The sequence below is a fragment of the Penaeus monodon genome, chromosome 6 (genome assembly GCF_015228065.2).
Source record: "Penaeus monodon isolate SGIC_2016 chromosome 6, NSTDA_Pmon_1, whole genome shotgun sequence".
Taxonomy (NCBI): Eukaryota; Metazoa; Arthropoda; class Malacostraca; order Decapoda; family Penaeidae; genus Penaeus; species Penaeus monodon.
Genome location: NC_051391.1, coordinates 10,836,370 through 10,841,990, shown reverse-complemented (window position 1 = coordinate 10,841,990; position 5,621 = coordinate 10,836,370). Strand labels below are relative to the sequence as shown.

Sequence of the window (5,621 nt, the reverse complement as noted above, 5' to 3'; positions counted from 1 at the left end):
AATTTTTTTCCCCAAAAAAAAAAAAATTTTTAAAAAATTTTGTGGATTGTTTTTACACAAAAAATTTAAATTTTTTAAAAAATGGAAAAAAGCAAAAAAAAACAATAAAAACAAACTAAAATTAAAAATTTTTCGACAACAGTTTTTATCTATTGGAAAACCTTGGAACTCGAGGTAACAGCAATTGTAAAATTTCAGAAGATAGGCCCGGTAATTTCTTTTTTGTGTCATTTATCACATTTTAGAAATTTTGGTGCCAAAGTTTTTGGGTTTAAAATTAGACGGTTTTTTTTCTACGGGATACTAAAGCAAATAAAAAGCGCTGAAACAGTTTTCTTCGTCTAGACACGGGCCCTTTTTACATTTTCTTACCAAAAATGCTGTATTACATATTTTTTGCCCAAAAAAGAAAATAAAAAAGAAGCATTTAAAATTTACCACCATTGAAATAATATTAAAATAATAAAAATCTTTTTATTATTTCCTGACCCAAGGGGCAAAAATGTACAAGACTGTGTCTTAGCTCTTCGTGTCCTTGGAACCCCGATTTTGATTTTCAACAAGGGTGCTTCAGTTATTTTTGATCTTAAAAAGGCTGTCGGGGCCTGCTTACAGTTTTGGAAAGTGCTGTAAAATGTGAAGGGGCATCTCTCCCTTTTTTTCCCAGTGCTGCCGGTTGAGCGGGGATTGCAATTGTAATTTCAGGTCCAGACCTTGTCTTTGCCGATGATGCAGTGATCTACGGAGCCCTTAAAGGTCGGGAAATAGCTCTTGAGGCCTTTTATGAGGAGGCGAACCCGTTGGGACTCTCGATAAAACGGACCAACCAAGGTCAAAAACTTGGACTTTTTTGAATGTGATTTTCAGTCTATCATGTCTGTGGTGAGATCTTGATCTCACCACAGATCTTGTAGCTTCACTTATCTTGTATGCATGCAGAGTTTGACCGGAACACTCGCGACTCGTCTGGCCCATGGGATTAGGGACTCATAAAGCCCCTAGCGTTGGCGCTACTAGACTAGGGGGACACGATCGGCTCTTCATCGCTAGTGATCCCGGTTTCCCCTTCTCCGGGTGAGAGACCTGGGGCAAGAACAATGCCTGAAGGCCGTCTTGCAAATCATGGGGTACCCTGGGGGACCATGTGTCTAAACAAGGATCTCCGTGACACTGATTCAAGACCAAATTCCCCCGTCTATAAAAGCGCCCCAACTTCAGTTCTCTGGGCATGTGGCTCGTTTCCTGAGATGATCCGATTGTGGGTCATCTCCGAGGGGGCTACCCAGGTTTGGAAAAGACCAAGGGGAAGGCCATGGAACACTTGGCTGAAGCAAGGCGATCAGATCTGCCAAGATGTGCGGGGTGTGAGAAGAATGCTACTGGAGGCTTGCTTGGAGGGACCCCAGGAGGTAGAGCCAAAGGCTAGGTGCGGCAATGCACAGCCATGGTATGCCCCCTTATGATGATGATGTCTTTACCACGCTGTAATCATTATAATTTTTACTCAGGGCCCTTACGCCCACACCAGTGACTATAACGTTTACCTCGCGGAGACAAGTGCAACCCTCGCCCACTGTACAGAGCGTGGTGTTCCTGGAGAGGTAACGTGAGCCTTCCCTTTAGAGACGTTTTTTTCTATAGTGAGTGATTTGTAATTCTAATCAAGCAGGGGTCTTGTCTAGCTGAAAAAATAGCCTTCCTTAGAAAGAGCATAGTAATCGAAGCAGATTTGCAATAATGACATTATGAGGAACCTCAACAAAATGCGATATGTTTCAGTGTCAAAAACGCTGTTTGCCTGAAGAGAATACACGTTCTCGCAACTAATACTTCCCGTCTCCTCTCTACCAAGCTTCGCCACCAGAACCCAACAGCAAAGATCTGGTACGGGGTCACCTCTCCGCATGTAGACGACACAGACAGGCTCGTCACGTTACTCAAGAAGAGGTATGAAAATTTAGATGTCGTTGGCGCCGATCTCGAAACGATGTTCACTGGGACCCCCCTTGAAAAATTATTTACGTCAGGGACCTGGGCGCAGAACACGCGTGAGTTATGTTCTTTTTATTAATATCAGCATCTTGCTTCATATTTAAGATATCGCGTCAGGTCATTAGCCACAGATCCAGCACCAGTTTCATTATTATACCGACACATTATCACTGATATGGTTGTGATGCAATCATCGTTATTGGCCGTGTTTTCTGGTGGTCCAATTTGTTTGAATCCTTAATTTAAAAGCAATTAAACGAACTATTCACTGATAATTCGAATATCATTTGCAAAACAGTATACGTTTCTAATGCGAAGAGATTACAGCAAATTCCCCCCATATGTCAAGACACAGTATTGAATTGGATATTTTACAGTTTCATCCAATATCTTTGATTGTCAGGGTTGAGGGCGCACAACTGCTCTTCCTGTTCTCTCCCCAAGTCAAAAACTCACATTTTATCAAGTATGCCCCCCCTTTTTCTTTTCTACTTCTTCTCCTGTTCTTCTCGCTCTCTCTCTCCCCTCTCTCTTCTCTTTTTCTTTCTCTCTCTCTTTCTCTCAACAAAATGAAATGGATTTCTATCTCTAGATAGACTGATGTTGATTAACTGATTGATTGAAGGTAGATTATGTGACTGGGCAATTGCTGAATAAAATATATCGTCGTAACATATGGCCACATAACTATTCTAATTTACTTTTCTAATTTACTCTGAGTAAAATGTTATGCAGTTTTATGATGTTCAAAGTTTATTCCCTGACAACACCTATTTTTCATACTAGAGATGAGTTGTCCCGATAACAATTCCCCGGGTTTTTTTTTATGCCTGATACGTATCAAATGTGTGTGTGTGTGTGTGTGTGTGTGTGGGGTTGTGTGTGTGTGTGTTGTGTGTGTGTGTGTGGTGTGTGTGTGCATTTACAAATAAGTATATATACACATACACATAAGTGCCATCCAGCTATTTTGCAACCCAGTTGTACTCTTAAACACCTAAATGAAAACGAACTCTGAAATTCGAACTCTCTTTTCCCCATTCCCTCCCAGTCACTATTACCCTCATTATTGCACAGCGTCATCTGACCAACATCTAATCGTGTCTCCCCTCAAAGCTTGGCCGGCGAAAAAACCTCTCCAACATGCTGCGGAAAGGGCCTGCTGTGGCTGTGGGGTGGAATGAACGTCGACACTGGACTGCATCTGCGTCAGGAAGGTCACGGACCTCCACAACGCGATCGCTTACGACGAAACGAAAGGTCGCCAAACAACGCCATCATGCACTCGAAGCCCCACATCGGTTCATTCTCGAAACCATGGAGTACCTGAAACAAAATTTTTCCCGGTTAGGTTAGGTTCCACGGGGTTTATGGATTATATGGCCTAAGGAATTTTCCGCGGGACATGATCGCCAGGAAATATAAGTAGCACTAGAATTAACAGCGCCTCCTTCCTGACCCTCCCGGTGCCACGTGGCACGTCAACGGGCCAGGGCGGCTTCGCACAAAACGCCAAAAGGTCTGCGGAGCCAAGAACCTGAATCAGATCCTTTACAAGAAATGCGACAGCGTGAAGTTGATGCCGTTGAGGAATATGCAACTCTATACTTGGAAACAGTGGGGGAGGTTCTTTTTAAAAAGGGAAATGGAAGCAAATTCCTAGGGGTAACCAAACATAATATCTGCGAAAAACACACCTTTAAGAAGTTTCCAAATGAACAAACACCTACTTAGTCATGCATACACGCTCACACAAAACCAGTAGAATTGCATTAGAACAATGGCTAGAAAGCGACTGCCCACTCACCCCCCCTCTCTCTCATTGCAGGGACACAAAGACCCTACATCTTGCACATGTATACAAAGTCAGCAAAAAAAATTTGCGGTTAAATGGCCCCGGAAACCATCTACGACAGTGTTGCCAGCGTCGTCTGCCCCCTCACGTACGAGCTGCCAACGAGGGCGTACTTTTTTAGTTCGAGTGGATGTTTTTGGGATGGAAAGTTTTTGGGATGGATGTTTTTGGGTGATGTTTTGGCTGATTTTTTTGTTTTGGGCTAATGTTTTTGGGTGATTTTTTTGTTAAAGTTTTTTGGAGGGATGTTTTTTGTTTTGGGTGGATGTTTTGGGTGGGTGTTTTTAGGGATGTATGGTTTTGGTTTTTTTTGGTCTGGTGTTTTTAGGGTTTATTTTTTGGGCTAAAGTTTTTTGAATTTTTTGGGGATGTTTTTGACTGATGTTTTTGTGTGGATGTTTTGTCTGGTTTTTTTTGGGTATTTTTTGGGGATGTTTTTGGGCTGGGTGTTTTTGAATGGGTTTTTTGGACTTTTTTTTGGTCTGGGTTTTTGGCTAATTTATGTCTGGATGATTTTTGGGCTAATTTTTGTACTTTGGATGGGTTTTTAGTTTATTTTTTTTGTCTGGATTTTTGGCTGGATTTTTGTTCTGGATTTTTGGTTTTTGGATGTTTTTTCTGGATTTTTTGGTTTTTAAAATATTTTTTGTCGGTATTTTTTTGGTTGGATGTTTTGGGTTGTTTTTGTTTGATGTTTTTGGGTTGGAGGGTTTGTGGTTATTTTGGTTTGATTTTTTGGGTTGGATTTTTTGGATATGGTTTTTTTGGGTCTGATTTTTGTCTATTTTTGCGGGGTTTTTTTGGTCTATTTTTGGCCCTGGATTTTTGGTCTGGGTGTTTTTGGTCTCATTTTTTTGGTCTGGGTATTTTTGGACTGAAGGCTTTTGGGATTGAATGTTTTGGTCTCATTTTGGTCTGAATGTTTTTGGTCTTATGCTTTTGGCTTTATGTTTGTGGTCTGAATATTTTGGTTTGTATGTTTTTGATTAAAAATTTATTAAAAAATTTTTGGGCTGGATGTTTTTTTGATTTTTGAATTTTTTTTTTTTTTGACAATTTTTTGGACTGAATGTTTGCGGACAATGTGTTTTGACTTAATGTGTTTGGACAGAATGTTTGGGAACTGAATTTATTAGGTCTGGATGTTTTTGGTCTAAAATAATTTCTTTGACTTAATATCGTTCTGACTGGATGTTTTAATTTGAATATATTTTGACTGATTTTAAAAACTTCTTTCTATTTTTATTGTTTTTTTCTTTTTTCCTATCCTTCTTTTTAAATCTAACAATTCGTTATTTTTTATGTAAAATATTTTAGCGATGATGAATGAATTGCTACTGTTGTTATTGTTACGCCGACCGCCTCGTCTCTCTGCCACCAACACAAGGCAGGCTAGGCAGATGGCGTGCCATCCACAGGGTCGTGAACACTGAACAGCTCCAAGAGGCACCGAACACCACAGCGTCCCAGAACACCAGAAGGAAACGCCAAGTGGCGAGGCAGGGCACGAATTAAACACAAAATGACAGTCTTCCTTTTTTTTACACAAGTTATTTACCGTAAAACTTTTCTATAGGCACAATACAGGGGGGAAACCAGCCTGTCACACAGCACAATACAGCTTATAACAGGGCAACACAATGTTTATCGGGTCACAAGGGCACACAGAGGTCTTCACAGGAGCAGCACCCAACTCCGTCTCCCGGCTTGTTCCTCCGCTTCCTCCGCAAAACCAAGCCAGCTGCGTCATGTTTCCCCCGGTCCCTTCATGTTA

The 5,621-nt window shown here is 41.1% G+C and overlaps 1 protein-coding gene across 1 annotated transcript in view; it reads left to right on the top strand.

The window, feature by feature from the left end:
* LOC119574193 (lactosylceramide 4-alpha-galactosyltransferase-like) overlaps positions 1-5,621 on the top strand; it is a 27,123-nt gene that overhangs the window by 8,524 nt on the left and 12,978 nt on the right. The gene's annotated exons all lie outside the window — the stretch shown is intronic.